The following is a 19,927-nucleotide window of genomic DNA, read 5'->3' on the forward strand; positions in this document are numbered from 1 at the left end:
AAATTATATTTTACTATATATTCACATAGAAAACAGCTATTTTAAATGGTAATAATATTTCAGATTTTTCTTTATCATTTCAACTCTGCTCTGGCAATTCCAGTTCAGACCATTGTCAGATCATCCTACATCTCTATAGTTGTACATAAAATGCTTTACGAAGGCCTAGTAGATGCTGCCAGCACATATTGTACATTTCAGTACCTAAATGTACAAAAATGCATGATATTGCATGAGACGTTCTGCATGAGATGAGCCAGGGCTGTTGTGTTTTTGAGGCCCAGATGCATCTGAATGCTGCAGCTCTGTTTACAGCGGTCAGGCTTTGATGGCCTCTCTGTCACGCCGTGTTTCCGTGAGCATCTGCATTCCAGCGGCAGACGGACGGGTCACCGCTGGGACCGTCTGACAGAGACGCGCCCGGTCCTCCTCCACCGTCTGTCAGCGTCACGAGTCTGTTTGAGTATGCTGCTTGATCCGTCACTGTCAGGCCGCGCGCAGTTATGCATGCGCCGTCCGCTCCTCTGCTGGGAAGCTGCATGCGCCGCTTTAATGCGCAGACCGCATCAGGTTGTCAGAGAGCGTCTGGGAAGGACAGGACATGTCGTCTTTCCTCCTGATGGGAATGCCGTGGTTCACAACACTGCTAACTCATTTATAAAACCTGGATTTAAAGGTCATGTGGTTTTTCTTTCTTGCATCCCAATTTAATGCAGAGACTAGAAAGCCATTCATAGACTGATTCCTGTGAAGAGAATGTTTTTCTTTAATTTATGGAAGAAAATGTATTTTTTATTTTTTATAATATTTATTTTATTCTCTTCTATTATATTCTGTTCTATTTCATTTTAATGTATTTTATTTTAATCTGTTTTTTTTATTTTATTTTAATCTGTTTTTAATTTAATTTAATTTAATTTAATTTAATTTTGTTTTATTTTATTTTATTTTATTATTTATTTCATTTTATTTTATTATTCATAGCACGGACTACTAGGCTGTCCAAAATAGGCATCTTATATAGTTTTATGGAATATTTGGAATATAAAATAGGCAGTTCTATATGATTATGTAATTTTGCAGCAAAATAACTATATCATGATACTATTACTGTGATTTATTTTTATAAAACTAACATATTGTTATCTGGAAAACTAAACTCTGCTCTTTTAAGGCACAGACAGCACCAGCTTTCTTTCTCATTCGTCTGAAGAACAAACCGTCTTCGGCTTTGATAAGGTCCTGTCCGGGGCGAGTCCGCCCATCATCTGGAGGGGGGAGGGTTCGGATCTCAAACCACGCGGTCCTCGGATCAAACAGGTGTTACTCCTTCACCTGTGAGGCGAGAATCAAAGACTGGCTTTATCTCCAAGAGCTGCAGAGGAGGCCCGGCTCATGAGACGCACACACAGGTTCAAAAGGAGCGCGAGAAGAAAGAGCAGAAGCCGCCTCTCGTCCTCTGAGGATGTGAGGATGTGCATTCCTCTAACAATCGCAGGAGTGCCGATGCTGCTCATGCCCTTACAGGAGACATTTTAAGGGCTCATATGAAAGAAAACTCACATACAGTATCTCACAGAAGTGAGTACACCCTTCACATTTTTGCTAATATTTTATTATATCTTTTCATGTGACAACACTGAAGAAATGATGCTTTGCTACAATGTAAAGTAGTGAGTGTACAGCTTGTATAACAGTGTAAATTTGCTGTCCCCTCAAAATAACTCAACACACAGCCATTAATGTCTAAACCGCTGGCCACAAAAGTGAGTACACCCCTAAGTGAAAATGTCCAAATTGGGCCCTATTAGCCATTTTCTCTCCCCGGTGTCATGTGACTCATTAGTGTTACAAGGTCTCCGGTGTGAATGAGGAGCAGGTGTGTTAAATTTGGTGTTATCGCTCTCACTGTCTCATACTGGTCACTGGAAGTTCAACATGGCACCTCATGGCAAAGAACTCTCTGAGGATCTGAAAAAAAGAATTATTGCTCTACATAAAGATGGCATAGGCTATAAGAAGATTGCCAAGACCCTGAAACTGAGCTGCAGCACGGTGGCCAAGACCATACAGCGGTTTAACAGGACAGGTTCCACTCAGAACAGGCCTCGCCATGGTCGACCAAAGAAGTTGAGTGCACGTGCTCAGCGTCATATCCAGAGGTTGTGTTTGGGAAATAGACATATGAGTGCTGCCAGCATTGCTGCAGAGGTTGAAGGGGTGGGGGGTCAGCCTGTCAGTGCTCAGACCATACGCCGCACACTGCATCAAATTGGTCTGCATGGCTGTCATCCCAGAAGGAAGCCTCTTCTAAAGATGGTGCACAAGAAAGCCCGCAAACAGTTTGCTGAAGACAAGCAGACTAAGGACGTGGATTACTGGAACCATGTCCTGTGGTCTGATGAGACCAAGATAAACTTATTTGGTTCAGATGGTGTCAAGCGTGTGTGGCGGCAATCAGGTGAGGAGTACAAAGACAAGTGTGTCTTGCCTACAGTTGAGCATGGTGGTGGGAGTGTCATGGTCTGGGGCTGCATGAGTGCTGCCGGCACTGGGGAGCTACAGTTCATTGAGGGAACCATGAATGCCAACATGTACTGTGACATACTGAAGCAGAGCATGATCTTCAATGAAAGGGTAAAAAGATACAACTTTAACTTAGATTTAAACTTATATACGGAGGATACAGATCTAACAGATAAAGGAAGACCTCACAACATCACCTCTCAACCTCAATCTTGATCTCTGATAGGACAGGGTATTATTATCTGTGGATTGCAAGCATCTGACCGGCTTATTCAAGTTTAAAAGAAGTGCCTAACCAATTAGGGATTTAAAAACAAGCAACAGTACTTTAAATTCAACTCTATAATGCACTGACAACCAATTGAGAGACATTAAAATTGGACCAATATGTTCACATTTACGGACCCCAGTTAAAAATCTGCTTCGTTTTTGAACCATTTGAAGCCGTGACATAGAAGACTGGGATATTCCAATATATAAGGAATTACTGTAGTCCAAACCAGATAAGATGAAAACATGTATGACTCTTTCAAGATCTTTAAAGACTTAACTTAAGACAGATGTTTTAATTGACAGAACCTTGACTTAACTACTGTATTAATATGTTGGTCAAACTTAAGCAAGGAATCAAAAATAACTCCCAAATTTTTCAGTCGGTTTGATGTTGGAATTTAAGTTGCCAGAATAAAAATGTGATTTTTCCTTTACCCACAGAGGGCCCAAAAACAATTCTTCCACTGTACTCTCATTTAAGTGCAAAAAGTTTAAAGACATCCAAAATCCTATATCAGCTAAACATGCAAGCAGGGTTTCTAAACCTTTCTTGTCATTATGTTTCAAAGGCAAATAGATGTGGGTGTCATCTGCATAAAAATGAAAAGACACCCCATGCTTCCTAAAAGTTGAACTTAATGGAAACATGTACAGAGAAAACAAGGTAGGACCCAAAATAGAGCCTTGAGGAACACCACAGGTTAGAGGGGCTACGGATGAAACAGATCATCCAATACCTACTGAAATGGTTCTACTACTAAGATTAGATTTAAACCAGCTAAAAGGAGATGCCCACACACTGTTAAAGGCGCAAAATACGAATGCTAAATTAGCAAGTGATTCCTTACCAAGAGGCTTTGCTTTTCAAAATCGGCACATGAAAAGGCATTTTAGTAACTCGTGCTTCAATTGTTGTTTAGCATCTTCTCAGCTTCACTGCAGGTGAGTTTTTTTTAGCCCATATAAGCATTGAATACTGTTTCTACTTTTTATACCAGTTCATTTGTTAATGTATTTTAATATTTTATGTATATCTGTTCTTTTAAGGCACCCAGAACACGGAGCTACGATGGCTATTTTAATTTTTTTTATTTAGTTTTATATATATTTATATGTAATATTTGCAGCTATATATAGTCTACACTAGACTATCCAAAAACATTTTCACTTCACTTCACTTCACCTACTGGACAAATGGACCACTGAAAAAATGGACATGTAATATTTGCAGCAAAATAACTATATCATAATATTGTTGTGATTTTGGTGGAACTATCTTTATCTATTTTCATCTCCAAATCTAAACTCTTCTCTTCTCTGTTTATGTATTTAGGCCTGTAAGAGATTTTAAGGACCTGAACGAAGCTTGTGGCGTAATCAAATGAAACTTCAGGAAACCACATCAAACATCTCAGTGCCCAGTAAGCCATAACTGATGTGATTGTGTTTTGGAGGCAATAACAAACCAAGCATTTCATAATTAATTCAAGATTGCTTTCCACCAAAACATAACATTTGAAATAAAGGTTGCATTAGTCGCTCCGTTCCACACCATAGACCGTCTTAGTCAGAATAAGCTGGAGCGACAGTCTAAACTCCCGGATCGATCATAGCAGATATTTAAAACACAACGGACTGGCAAGAGCAGTGTTTCCTCCTGCAGTGAAGACAGAGGAACGGCCACGATTTATGAGCTCTTACCACAGGCGTAGCTTTTCACTATAATGCTGAGAATGACAATTCATTTGACCGGATTGGAAATGTGATTCCAGCCGACAGGCTATAGTTTAAATTCAGTTTTCCGTGCGACTGTGAGTGTGTGACAGATTTTACCCACAAACCCTGAAGGCCAGAGCGGTTTGATGAGTTGTGTCACACTGACAGCAGATACTCGCTCTCTTTCTTACTCAAGCTTCTGCCTGGAAAGCTGCTGCATATAACAGCATTTGTGGAGATATGCATTGCATATGTGCCAACATGAGCATTTAAAGATGAATTGAAGATTCAGGATGTAAGAATTGACTCCTTTTGATTCACAAGCTAGACTTTTAATTGAATTCACAGGAAGAGAATTTTTTGTGACTAAACATTGTAAATTTTGAAATATTATCTGTAATTATTCCCTGATATGTATGTAGAAATATTTTTTTCTCAACCTTGATGATGTGGTTAGCTGGTTTAATCTGGTTTCCCAGTGCCTGAAACCGCTCTTAAACCATCATGAAAGACTCTAACTAATCGACTCCGTTTTCTTGTCATCAACAGGCTGCTAAATCACTGAGGAACAGAAAGCAGGACGATGTGGGTTTGTGAATGCGACCCTCTGTTGTGGTGGTGTGCTGCAGGCAGATGTTTGTCGTGTTGCGCCGTCCTCCTGTGTGGCCCGTCGGTACACAGATACTGCGGAGAAACAGACACGCACAGATGGCGAGGAGCGTGAGGAGAGTCCATCAGCCGCTGCAGCAGGTAGACAAGTTACAGGTGCTGCAGGCCAACACTAATCTCTCGCTTTCGGCTGAGTCCTTTTCATTTCCCCATCATATGGTTTAATATATTAGGTAAAATATTTATATTTTTTAAATATTCATTGATTTTAAATTAAATGTTATTATATGTTTTAAAAATAGAAATCATATTAAGCTTTTTTAACACTGAAGGGAATTTTAAATGTTAACTTTTGTCAATTTATTCAGAAGTATATATATACAGGGCCTAAACTTAAAGGGTTAGTTCACCCAAAAATGAAAATTCTGTCATTAATTACTCACCCTCATGTCGTTTCACACCCGTAAGACCTTCGTTCATCTTCAGAACACAAATTAAGATATTTTTGATGACATCCGAGAGGTATATGACTCATCCATAGACAGCAATATAATCACCACTTTCAAGGTCCAGAAAGGTACTAAAGACATCGTTAAAACAGTGGACATGACTGAAGAGAACAATCTCTTCTCTTCCCTGTCATTATCCTTACATAATTGATGCGGTAAGCACAGTGAAGGCTTCCGTGTTTATGTCCGAATGCCAGCTTTTTATTGGCCAAAGCTGATCATGTGATCAATGCTGACGCAGGAGCTGGCCAATACTGAGTCTGTGTTCTGACGTAGAACCTGGAAATGCTGGACGCAAACAACGTATGAGAATGACACAGAAGAGAAGATATTGTTGAATAAAGTCGTTATTTTTGTTTTGTTTTTGTGCACAAAAAGTATTCTCGTCGCTTCATAACATTAAGTTTGATTAATGATGTCTAATGATGTCTTTAGTACCTTTCTGGACCTTGAAAGTGTTGATTATATTGCTGTCTATGGACAAGTCATATACCATTTGGATTTCATCAAAAATATCTTCATTTGTGTTCCGAAGATGAACGAAGGTCTTGCAGGTGTAGAACGACATGAGGGTGAGTAATTAATGACAGAATTTTTAATTTTTTTGGGTGAACCTTTAACACTTGTCAAGTGCCAATTGCGAGTACAAATCGGTGTTAACGAGTATATGAAACACTGTCAATTGCCAGTTGGCCAGTATCATTTCTATGAATTCAAAAAATGTTGTCAGAACATCAGCAAATGTGAATGATGCGTGTGCCTAGAAATCTGCATCTCAGACAGTGAGTGAATACTGAATTACGCTCTCATTTACGTCTCTTTTTGCACTTGAAAATGCCCTCGTAAACATAGTCGGTTATGTCTTAAGTGAACACAAACATATGAGAAAGAAAACGCATGTGTATCAGTATATTGGATCCGTGCAGCTCTTAAAGTGACAGCAGCCTAATATTTCTGCTGCTGTCTGTGTCGTTAATGTTAATCAAACAACAAAGGACAAAGAAAAAGCACTCACTGCTCTTGACTGAATAACTTTTGTAACTTTAATAAAGATTAATCTCTTTTTTAATTTATACAGTGAAAACTATGCAGTGTTATTTTACAGTGTTATTTATTTCATTAATTTATTACATTTCTGTATCTGAAAATAACCTGAAAATTCTGGTGCCGTAACTATTTTAGTGATGTTTAGGTTTTGGTCATTGTGTAAATTATTTTTTACTTATGCAAGTTAAAGATTTAAAAAAAAAAAAAAAAAAAAAAAATCTGCTGTATTCTGTTGTAATATATTTTAAAATGTAATTTATTCTTGTGATGCAAAGCTGAATTTTCAGCTTCATTACTCCAGCATTCAATATATGTATATTATTTTATCAATTTTAATGTGTTACTAGATTCGTTAATACATTTTACATACATAAATACATAAAAGTTATATAAAAAAAATACCTATTGATTTTTATGTTATACTTTATATAAATTAATATTGTAAATAAATATCTTTGAATGTTTTTAATACAAAAAAAAAAAAACAGTTTATACAGTTTAAATGTCTTCAAGTGTCTTTTGATATGGTTGAAATCCTTCAAATATTTTACAGTTTCAAGTTACAGTTTTCAACAAATTCTGCCGAAGATGATTGATTGCTGGAGTCCATGTAAGAGCTCAATCAGCCCAGCAGTGAGCGCAGTCGAGTCTGGACTTGTTGATTAACCGGAGGGCCGGAGCTGCGGGGCGGTGGACGCATTATGTTGGAGTCATGTGGATTAAAGCTGAGCTGATCTGATATGAGGCCGATCCTACAGACGGAAGAGAGCACTTTATTGGCTTTATCATCACAAACCACCGGCTACACCGCAATCAGATCAATCTGCTGTTCTCATCCCTCCTCTACAGAGATCCTACAGACCTGAGGAAAGGTTTATTGCTCAGAGGTTGTGCTTCATACGGAGAGCAGCTCAGGTCATTTGACCTTGGGAGAATTTGATGAGAAATGTTTGAGTTCATATTGAGATCTCTGACTTTTGATTGCAGACTTGTTGAGATCTCTTGTGAACCTCTAGACGAGAAATATGTAATCTTGTTCTCTTTTGCATGAAATGATATTCACAACCTGTTTTACTTCCAGTTTTCCTCCACTGACACCATTTTGAGGAGGCTTTTTGATCGGCATGTGGAGCATCTCGTTGTATCCCAATGGTAATGGCGATATTATTGCTGTTATTTCTTTTACATCGAGTTTTGTATTGTATAAAAACCCTGCTGCCTCCCTCACTGGAATGAATAAAATATCCATTGTCATTGTCTTCAGCCACAGGCAACATGGTGAAGCTCTGAATCAAAAAACACGTTTATCTGTTTTTATTAAACCTCTGTAGCCAACATCCCAATCAATGTTATACACACGCTCTGAGGCATCATAACAGAGTCTCTGGAGATCGTTCCACGCCTCACCATGGGCTCAACACCGCTGTTGAATATTTCATGTCAACAAACATGTCAGTTAGCGTATGGGACAGCCAGGCAACAGGAACGACATGCAGATTGGAGCTGAGGACGAGAAACGAGAGTTTTCACGCAAGTGGATCTCAGAACAGATTCTCCTACATCAGTTGTGACAGTCAGACACCTGTTCAACGAGCGCGGTGCCGAATCCACCTGATATAACCCGTAAATAGGTACAGGGATGTGTAAGAACGGCATGTAAGGTATGGTAAACAGACGTCATTGTACATCCATTTGTGCAGCATGTTGATTTGTTTTAGCTCTAGTTTTATTGATATAAATAACTATTTTTAATTAACATCCTTCCTGTAGCTTAAACAGTAAAACACTGCGCTAACAATGCAAAGGTCATGGGTTCGATTCCCAGAATCGTGCATGTGCGTCTTGAATGCAATGCAAGTTGCTTTGGGTAAAAGTGCTGCCAAATGCATGAATGCAAATGTAAACATCACCATCATTCCAACACTATCTCATGACCAATTCGCACATATTTTATAAGGGTGGCTAATTCGTACGAATTCGTACGACCTCACTTGTACGAATTCATACGATTCGTCTAAATCCCAGTGATGGGTAGATTTAGGGGCGGGGTTAGGGGTAGGTCATTTGTAGGAATTCATATGAATTAGCCACCTCGTAAAGTACGTGCAAATTGCCGTGAGGTCGGGTTGGTCATTCTGACATTTTCTATCATGAGAAATCAACATCTGCGTGACATGTATGACTTAAATAACAAAAGTAATTATGCAAAAGATGCAGCACCAAATTGTTATATTGTATTGGCTACAATTTGAAAAGTAATTTAAACTATTTATCTTACAAATTTAGTCATTATGACTGCACAAATAACTGCAAAAATAGTCACAACAATCACAATTTTGCTGCTGTTTACTGTGTCGAAAGTTTCTATTGACATTTTTTTTTTATAGTGGTTCAGTAATGTAACCAATTGGAGGCATTAGAACCAAAACAAATAAGAGATTTATTGTGCGCTGTTGACAGTTTCATTTATTGTAATAGGAGCATTCTAATATTAATCTTTTCTGTGCATAATTTTTGTATTCTGTATATTATGTTATTTTAAAATACGCTACCATTCAAAAGTTTGGGATCGGTAGGATTTTTTTATGTTTTTATAAAAAAGTCTCTTCTGCTCACCAAAGCAGCATTTATTTGATCCAAAATACAGCAAAAACAGTGAAATATTATTAAAATTTAAAATAGCTGTTTTCTACGTAAATATATTATAAAATGTAATTTATTCCTGTGATCAAAGCTGAATTTTCAGCATCATTACTCCAGTCGTCAGTGTCACATGATCCTTCAGAAATCATTCTAATATGCTGATTTGATGAAAGTTCAAAAGAATTTATTTGAAATATAAATCTTTCGTAACATTATAAATGTCTTTACTGTCACTTTTAAACAATTTAATGCGTCCTTGTTGAATAAAAGCGTTAATTAAAAAAAATGTACTGACCCCAAACTTTTGAACTATATGAAAATTTCTATGTCAGAGGATTTTCTCATAACTCTACTGGTCATTTTTGAAAATGACAAATAATGTCCATTGGAAGCATAAATCCTAAGTTTTGGCAAAATGTGAATCTTTTGCTTTGGATGTGTATTTCAGTATCATCTTTAGCCATTTTAAACTAACAATGTTTCTTTTCTTTTACAGGCCAGATTCAATCTCAGGTTTTTTACCTGTTGATATTTTATCATAGTGGTCTGGTTCTCTGCCTGCCAAAGTGTGCATGTATAGCGTGTGTAAGTTCGACTAGTAAGTGCTCTTATTAGCACAAGTTTTGGGTCTTTCTTTCGATTCATGGTTGTCTGGATGCTGCTGGAGACTGAGGCGCCGTGAAACCCAATCTCACGCAATAATGGGCAGTGATGGATCTTTAACAAGAGGGAGAGATGTCAAAATGAAATGACTCTCTCTGGTTGTGGCTGTGCGTGATGGTCCTGTTGATTGTGAATTTTTTTAAAGGGTTCTTTCACACCTCATTGGATTTCAATTAGCAGGTGATAAGGGCCCTCATTGTCGCCGCTAACCGACTGCACTCTTTGACATTTCACCAGCAGGGTGGAGAGAATTCATTTACATTGCCTGCTTTTCCTCTTTTCTTCAGCTCTAAAGCAGAGACGTGGAGACATGACTGGTGACGAGTGAGTACAGAAGCTCTGACAGCTCCATCACCTCCGTTAAATCCAGCCGAGCGTCGGATCCGGTCTGGAGGATGGACGGCTGCCATTGCAAACAATGAGTGAGAATTATTACGCTTCGCATGATAAAATAATAACACATATACAAATCTCCAGATAAACTGAGCGCCGCAGTTTCAAGGGAAATAACAATGTGGGATTGGCCCAATTACTCAAACAGAAGATTCAATTTAAATGTAAAATTATATCTGTTCGATGGCCCAGCGCGTGCCGTTTGAAGAGCTCCTCGAAAACACAAGAAAGTGGAATTCCTAATTAAATGCAACACAGCGAAGCAAAAACGTGATGCGTTTACAAGCGCCGCTAACCAAACATCCATCAACAGATGCTTTTCCACAGAATAAAGATGAAGGAATAACGACGTGAGTGGAAGGGACCGGCGAATCTGACAGCAAGGTGAGAGGCAGATGGGATAGGTGGTCTGTAACCAGAACCTCACCAGCAGGATCCTGACAACTTCTCAAAATGTGCAAAAAACATGCCCACAAGCATATTGCAAAGGATTCTGCCTCAAAGAAAAACTTAAATGACAGATGTCTCGCTAAAATCAGCATCTGTACCTCAGATGTGTGGCAACCGGAAGGTCTTCGCGGCTGAAAACCAGGCGTGACGTGAAAGAGCGACAGGTGTTTAAGCGCCATGTTGATCTGAGTTTTAGTCCCAATCCTTTAAAATTGAGACAAAAGGGAATTTTGTTGTTTGGTTTCTGGAATGAGTCAAATATCATTAGGCTAGTTTTGGGCTAGTTTTGAGTAGCAATTAGGGTTTTGTTGTGAAAACCTGGAAACCCCACTCTACATATTAAATGTAAAACATTCTCTGATTGGCTGTCATTGTTTTGTTTTGAGTAAAATGTTCACTTTTAGTAAGAAAAGTACAGAGCCCCGGACATGACATGTAGGAAAAAAAATAGTAGGCTAAATTGTGCGCATGTCATGTGCGGGGCTCCATAGGAAAGAGAAAATAATAATCAATCAATAATAATCAATTAAGTAATTGTCGCAGCAATAACAGTAACATCAGGCCGGGCAGCAAGACATTTTTAAAGGGATAGTTCACCTAAAACTGAACATGCTGTCATGTTGTTCCAAAGCTGTTTGATTTTATTACTTTTATTTTGAAGATTTCTCCGTGTTTTATGTCCATACAATGAAAGTCAGAAAGAAAGTTGTACAGGTTTGGAACAACATGAGAGTAAACTTTCAGTTTTGTGTGAGCTGTTTTTTTTTTGTTTTTTTTTTTAACTAAAAGAACGTTTACACCATGGACGATAACAATAAAGTTTTAATAATCGTTTTAATCCTATGAGAATAGTGAAGTCCACAACACAACTGACGATAATGACACTTTCACAATGATGAACAATGAAAACATTTACAGCCAATCAGAATTCATCATGTTTTAAAAAGGTCGAGCATTTAAAGTGGCAGACCACAAAACTTCAGCACATGTTTAGAATTTTTGTGCATGTCCCTTTGAATGGAAATGAGCTGCTGCTCCCGCCCCCTTTTCCAGAAGAGGGCAGAGCTTTAACAGCTCACGCTTCGGTTGCTCAACAACAACAAAGCTGGAGAATCTCACGCAGCCAAAATGAGGATTGTCAGTAACGGTGTTCAGCCTTACATTGTTCAAACCGGAGTCGACACTGATGGAGAGACTCAGGAAGAAGTTACAACTTTTAGAATGAAACTGGACGTTTCTGAATGGTTAGTGGATAAATTTATGTAGTTGCTGTGGAGTTGATTCAACTCATCGACTAGCATGTGCCGTCATTTTAATCTTTATATATCTCCAGCTGCTATAATGAGGAAACAGAAATGGCAGACTGCTGTGGTTCTCTCAGGGCGGGATCTATGCTAACAGGGCAGATCATCACCAGTCATGGGCGGGGCTTCAATACTCTTACGTAAGAGAAGGGGGAAAATCTGGAACCGCATGTTTGGAGAGACTGTTTATGATTTATGGGGATTATAAGAAAAATGTGGGTGGATTTTTACCATTATATTCTGGTTGTTTACACACACTGTGGACACACATCTGTGTTCAAACACAGTTACTTTTTGTAGTGAATTTTGCATAATAGTTCCCCTTTAAGTTAATATTGCAATAATTAAACAACACATTTGCATGTTCATGGTTCTCTGATGATGGTTAATTGTCACATGATATGCAGGTAAACAAATGAAATATTGAATCTTTTTGTAGTGTTTTTTTTTTTTTTTTCTGATTATTTACATTTTCATTCATTATTAGCTTTTCATCAACTCTCAAACCCAGGTTTGGGAAACCCTGCGGTTTTGCTTCTTGGCTCGTATTTGACTACTCACCTCACTTGTGCTGTATTTTTAGCTAATAAATTTTAAGAAGACATGGTTTATTCAACAACAATTTATCAGTAAGGTCTGAGTCAAGACTTTTTCAACAAGACTTTTCCATCAAAACACAAGGGCGAAGGCTTGAGATTTGACTCTGACTTGCAAAAAAATTGAGTGTCTGGTGGTCTAACCTGTCAGATTTCATTAGATTTCACTCTTATATAAAAAGTGCTGAACTAGCGTGTGTCGGCCTTCTATTGCGCTTCTGTAACAGGTGCGGAATGATTCCCAAAGACCCGAGAAACATACTCCATTCCCTCTTACTCGAGCAGAGCGTGTCATATCACAAATCACTTTACGTCCCCTCCTCGTGTAAAGGCCCACACACACATTTACTGAAGCTCCATCAATTTGGTTGCGTCTCAAGTGCTGCTGCCTCTTGGACACGGTCATGCACATCAGCAAATGAGCAGCGGGAGTTTGGGAGTTTGACAATCTATCTAAAGCAGGAGACAAGGACTGTGTGTGTGCGTGCGTGTGTGTGTGAGAGAGAGAGAGAGTGAGTTCAGGGTCATTCCAATTACAGAGTTCTCAGTCAGTGCTTGTCAACCCTGCGAGGCAGCCTTGGGCCTACAGGAGAAGTCTGCATAGTTGCACACTGTGTGTGTGTGTGTGTGTGTGTGTGTGTTATGCCCTAAGGAAGAGCACCACTGCAACCGAACCACCTGCTGGAGGCGGATCCTTCCCGCTGGCACCCCGCCCACTCAGTCCCTGCATTACCATACCTGTTACCACGACGCCCACTGCAACAGAACCAGTAAGTAGCAGCTGTCTGTTTACCTGCTGGTTATCAGGGTTGTGCAACATTCACAACTGAATTAAGAGTGTGTTTTCCATTCCAATTCAGTTCCTGAATTTGAATTCAAATTGGAACCCTAAATCAAAGACAGAAAATAGGATGCAGGTTGCAATTTGAATTTGAATGTAAGGAAGAACAATTAAAGTGAATTGAAATTCAGAGAAATATAAAAGCAAACTTTGAATGTTGGCTTGAAAGATTTGACAAAAACCCTTAAAGCTTGAAGATTTATAGACCTTTTGGCCATCTTGAATTGCAATATCTTAGTAGACTGTAGTATCGAGCAATATCTAATGAGTCATATCACAGGTAAATTTTCCAAGTATTGTTTTTAGATTGGGAGGAAATTCTGATTAATCATCTGTCCACTAAAGTGAAACATCATGCATCACTAGCTATAGTTCAGCTACAATTCATACTACATCAAAAAAGTAATGTGATTACACAAGTAATGTACCTTATTTGTAATGCATTACTTGTTACATCAAAAAAGTAATCTGATTACGTAATGCATGTTACTTGTAATGCATTACTCGTAACACAGAAAAAGTAATCTGATTACATTATGCATGTTACTTGTAATGCATTACTTTACTCATTACATCAAAAAAGTAATCTGATTATGTAATGCATGTTACTTGTAATGCATTACTTTACTCGTAACATCAAAAAGTAATCTGATTACGTAATGCACATTACTTGTAATGTGTTACTTTACTCATTACACCGAAAAAGCAATCTGATTACGAAATGCACATTACTTGCAACGGGTTACTTTACTCCTAACATCAAAAAGTAATCTGATTACATAATGCATGTTACTTGTAATACATTACTTGTTACATCAAAATAGTAATCTGATTATGTAATGCATGTTACTTGTAATGCATTACACGTAACAACAAAAAGTAATATGTTTATGTAATGCATATTACTTGTAATGCATTGCTTTACTACTTTCATCAAAAAGTAATCTGATTATGAAATGCATGTTACTTGTAATGCATTACGTTACTTGCTACATCAAAAAGCAAAAAGTAATTTGATTACGTAATGCACATTACTTGTAATGCGTTACTTTACTCCTTACATCAAAAAGTAATCTGATTACGTAATGCATGTTACTTGTAATGTTACTTAACTCCTTACATCAGAAAGTAATCTGATTACGTAATGCATGTTACTTGTGATGCATTACTTTACTTGTTACATTAAAATAGTAATCTGATGATGTAATACAAGTTACTTGTAGTGCATTACTTGTAACACCAAAAAAGTCATCTGATTACGTAATGCACGTTACTTGTAATGTTACTTAACTCCTTACATCAGAAAGTAATCTGATTACGTAATGCATGTTACTTGTGATGCATTACTTTACTTGTTACATTAAAATAGTAATCTGATGATGTAATACAAGTTACTTGTAGTGCATTACTTGTAACACCAAAAAAGTCATCTGATTACGTAATGCACGTTACTTGTAATGTTACTTAACTCCTTACATCAGAAAGTAATCTGATTACGTAATGCATGTTACTTGTGATGCATTACTTTACTTGTTACATTAAAATAGTAATCTGATGATGTAATACAAGTTACTTGTAGTGCATTACTTGTAACACCAAAAAAGTCATCTGATTACGTAATGCACGTTACTTATAATGCATTACTTTACTCCTTACATCAAAAAGTAATCTGATTACATTATGCATGTTACTTGTAATGCATTACCCCTAACACTGCTCACTTCAGATGAGATTGAAAATACCTGATCACTAGGTTTTCTCTAAGGAGAGCTATGGTAGAAACGTGTCCATCTTGAACATAATCAGAATTATCAGCTAATAAAGGTAAATCAACATACTCCGGTAGACTGGAGGGAGCGTGAGCGTTTTCTACATAATGAGTTGGGTTTCCACAGTTGCACCTTGACAGTTTGTAGAGATCTCTGATGGAATCACATCTGATATCAAAGACACGCGTGAACTTGTATGAAGTTCAATTGCATTTGCAATGTTTTTTTTTTTTGTATATATTTTATAGTTTTCACTTTATTCATTGGTTTGAAATCTTTAAAGTTTGAATGTTTATAAGCCTTTCAAACCCATTATGCATTATCTTCATTGCAATTGCAATTCAATATATTTTGTTGAAGTATAGTTATCCTCGTTGCAAGTGAAATTAATCGTTTATTGAACATGTAAAAATTGTAATCACAGAATCTATTTACGTTTTATTCTATTTTTTTTTTGTTGTGTTTTTGGAAACTGCCAGGCCATTATTCTAATTCATTTTTCCTTTATTGTAGTGTAATCTGTTTCAGAGAACATGTGATTTGCCATTTAAAATGATACATTCTGATAGTGTGAGCCGTACTTTTTGCCTATAGTGAATACATGACGGTTAATAGTTAACTGGCAAAGAAAAAATGAGAGTTGGGAGGATGTAGGAAGAAACAGCATATTGAAAACCGGTTGGAAACTGATGGTGAGAGAAAGAAAAGAGGCCATGTCATGTAAGACCAGGTCCTCGGGCGATGACTGGAACAGCTTTGTCACTGTGAGAGAAAAATCCTTCAGTTTAGAGTGAAAAACACACAGTATCAAGCACCTGGGAGGACGAATCTCCCCCGGCTCTGTCCAAACAGCGTAAATGTCTCTCGTTCCACTTGGCTTCGTCTGCCGTTTCCGGAGGGCTTTAGTGTGGAAGTTGATCATGCTGTTTCTTGACCAAGCGTCTGCACGTACCCGAGCGCGGGACGGGTGAGGGGTCCGAGGGCCTGCCGTTGATCACAGAGCCGTTGATCTGACACTACACGAGTCCCCGCAAACCCTCCCTCTGTTCCCAGCGTCCTCTTCACTCGTCTGTCACTTTGTCTCTGTCAGAGCGACGCGTCCCTGAGGCCTCTGGCTGCAGTAAAGCAAACACGTTCATGAATCTCCCCTCGAAAACAGGCACGGCTCGCCGCGATACTCCATTATTTTGGGAAGCGGGAGCCGATAACCTCTCCTGTGCTGATGAAATGTGAGGCAGATCTTTGCGTGTATGTTGCATGTTTTAATGCTCTATTTAAGTCGTAAAGGATTGTTATGTGAGGATGTCAGAGAAGAAAAGATCAAACTTTATTAAACCCTGGAGGGAAATAAAGAAATTACAGCAGATGAAATAAACACAGACAGAAGAATAACGTAGTGGAAAAGATTTGTCTGTCTCTATCTGTCCATCTGTTCATCTGTCTGTCTATCTATCTATCCTTCCGTCTGTCTGTCTATCCATCCGTCCGTCTGTCCATCTGTCTATCCGTCCGTCTGTCTATTTTTCCGTCCATCCGTCTATCTTTCTGTCTGTCCGTCTGTCTATTTTTCTGTCTGTCTGTTTGTCCAACTGTCTGTCTGTCTGTCTGTCTGTCTGTCTATCATCTGTCTATCTATCCGTCTATCTATCCATCCGTCTATCTTTGCAAGTCCGTCCGTCCGTCCATCTGTCTATCTATCCGTCCTCCTGCCTTTCCGTCTGTCTGTCTATTTTTCCGTCCGTCTGTCTGTCTGTCCGTCTATCTATCTGTCCGTCTGTCCATCTTTCCGTCCTTCTGTCTGTCTGTCTGTCTATCCGTCCCTCTGTCTATCTTTCCGTTTGTCCTTCTGTCTGTCTATCTATCTGTCTGTCTATCTATCTGTCCATCTGTCCGTCTGTCTATCCGTCCATCTGTCTATTTTTCCGTCCGTCCATCTATCTTTCTGTCGTCCGTCTATCTATCTATCTATCTATCTGTCTGTCTGTCTGTCTGTCTGTCTGTCTGTCTGTCTGTCTGTCCGTCCGTCCGTCTCTTTGCATGTCCTTCCGTCTGTCTATCTATCCGTCTGCCTGCCTTTCCGACCGTCTGTCTATCTTTCTGTCCATCCGTCCATCTGTCTGTCTGTCTGTCTGTCTATCTTTCTGTCTGTCTATCTATCTATCTATCTATCTATCTATCTATCTATCTATCTATCTATCTATCTATCTATCTATCTATCTATCTATCTATCTGTCTGTCTGTCTGTCTGTCTGTCTGTCTATCTATCCATCTATTTATCTATCCGTCATCTATCTATCCGTCCGTCTATCTTTCCATGTCCGTCTGTTCATCCGTCCGTCTGTCTATCCATCTGTCCGTCCATCCGTCCGTTTAAGTGTGTCTGAATGTCGTTGTTAATCCACATGTGTTGAGAGGACGTGTCACACAGCTGTTTATGAGCATTTGCTCTGAATGCCACATAAAAACACAATCTGAGCTGATGACGAGACATGTGCTTTTACTGCACATGGTATATGATTTCTAATTCATAAGCCATTTCCTTGTATTTGTCTTTCTGTAACTTGTAGCTTTTAGCGTGGAGTGCTCGGGCCGCGGCGTCACAACTGAAGCGCACACAGAGAACTGAACTCTCCAGAAGAACCCAGAATGAGCTGCAGCAGCATCAAATATTTACACGCAGTATTTTTTAAGCGCTGATACGGGCACAGAGCGGCACAGAAGTGCATCACACTCTTTTATCTGTCACATCCACAACTGTATTTGAAAAATCAAATGCAATCAGCTGGATCCAACCTTGAGTGTGTACTGTATGTGGTGGGAAAAGGGTGGATGAGTGTGTGATTTGTGTGTTACTATTGTGTTCAAGACATTAATACTTTTTTTTTTTTTTTTTTTTTGGAGTGCAGCACACTTCACAATAATCCAAGATAGCAGGTGAAAGTTAAAGGATCTAAATCAAAGCCTCCTCATGCTGCGCTCTTGTTTCCAAATAGCCTTACTTCCAGCTTGACATCAAGGTTACAGGTAAAACGCGGCGCGTCCGCTCACACGCAGGTGTTAAGTGGTCCTGAGGTCTGGCGCCTCGGGCATCCGGTGGAAATCGATCTTCTTAATATGTCCGCTATAGCACCAAAGGACTTTTGACAGGACTGTTCAGTCAGGGAAATAATCAGTCACGTAGAGAAATGAAATCACCACGGTGGGTTAAATTCTCCCTCCGTGGATCTGCGCTCGGTCAGGAGGGATCAGAGATAATGGCCCTGTCTGGACTTGCTTCAGCCCGGTTGACACCTTCAGCTACCTGAAGCAGTCATGCCTCAAAGAGCCCATTCCCTCAGCGCCGCTCGATCTCTTTCTATCTCTTTATCGCTCTTGAAATTTCTCTCTCCATCATTCGCTTTTTTCCCTTCTCTCTAGTGCTGAAAAAATCCTAACAAAGACCAGCTAGTTCAACTGGTGACCACCTTGAAGAACCAGTTAAAGGGATAGTTCACACCAAAAGATCGCCCATCCTGTGTGAAAATTTTTGTATACAACCAAAGCGCACTGCATGAGATACTGTATCCGACAGTGCAATGCACTCAACTTGACCTTGAAAAATGCCAAATAACCTTTTTCATTTCTCAGATGATAATTAAACAATGTAATGAGGTCATGTGACAATGTAGCATACTATACTACTCTTGTTAATTTTCTTCTTTTGTGTTCTACAGAAGAAAGTAACTCCTACAGGTTTGGAGTGACATAAGGGTGAGTAAAAGATGACAGATTTTTCATTATCGAATGATTTATTCCTTCTTCTTACCACTTTAATGTGTGTTTTGGGTGCTTTTATGCTGATTTTACTTGTGACCTGCAGTTTTACAGTGTGCCACTAACAGACCAACACTGCTGAACTAAAACCAGTTGAAGTTGCAGTGTGTAGTTTCTTCACAACTAGCATAAGTAATTATTTTTTATAATGATTATGGTAATTGATTTTTTTTAAATTAGTTTTTCTGTCTTCCATTGTTTGGACAAAATAGGTTGATTAACCACAAACCCCACACATTGGTAAATGAAATCTAAATGAAAGAATGAATGAATGAATGAATTTATTTATTTATTTATTATTTTTATACATTTATTTATTTATGCTTTGATTGATTTATGTATGCATATATTAATTTATACATTGACCTATTCATTGATTTATGCATTTATTTATTTATTTATCTATTTGTTTGTGCATTTATTTATTTATCTGTTTGTTTATGCATTTATTTATTTATTTATACATCTGTTTATTTATTTACTTGATTTATTTATATTAAAGAAATGTATTTATTTATTTATTAATTAATTAATTCATATTAAGGTAAGTTATTTTAAAGTATTTATTTACTTATTAACGTGTGTGTATTATTAATTTATATCACAATATTTATTTATAGTAAGGTATTTTATTTATGCATTTATTCATGCATTTGTTTATTTATTTATTCATTTTTGTACATTTATTTTATTTTTATACATTTATTTATACATTTATTTATTTTTATTTTTTATACATTTTATTTATTTATTTATTTATTTATATTAAGGTATT

The 19,927-nt window shown here is 38.1% G+C and overlaps 1 long non-coding RNA gene across 1 annotated transcript; it reads left to right on the plus strand.

Annotated features, from left to right (window-relative positions):
- Nucleotides 1-459: 459 nt before the first annotated feature.
- On the plus strand, nucleotides 460-8,022 carry LOC127501694 (uncharacterized). The gene is made up of 4 exons (XR_007926682.1): nucleotides 460-4,017; nucleotides 4,133-4,220; nucleotides 5,065-5,265; nucleotides 7,234-8,022. It is a non-coding gene; the product is annotated as an uncharacterized LOC127501694 (long non-coding RNA).
- Nucleotides 8,023-19,927: the final 11,905 nt, after the last annotated feature.

This window comes from Ctenopharyngodon idella, chromosome 19, assembly GCF_019924925.1.
Source record: "Ctenopharyngodon idella isolate HZGC_01 chromosome 19, HZGC01, whole genome shotgun sequence".
Lineage (NCBI taxonomy): Eukaryota > Metazoa > Chordata > Actinopteri > Cypriniformes > Xenocyprididae > Ctenopharyngodon > Ctenopharyngodon idella.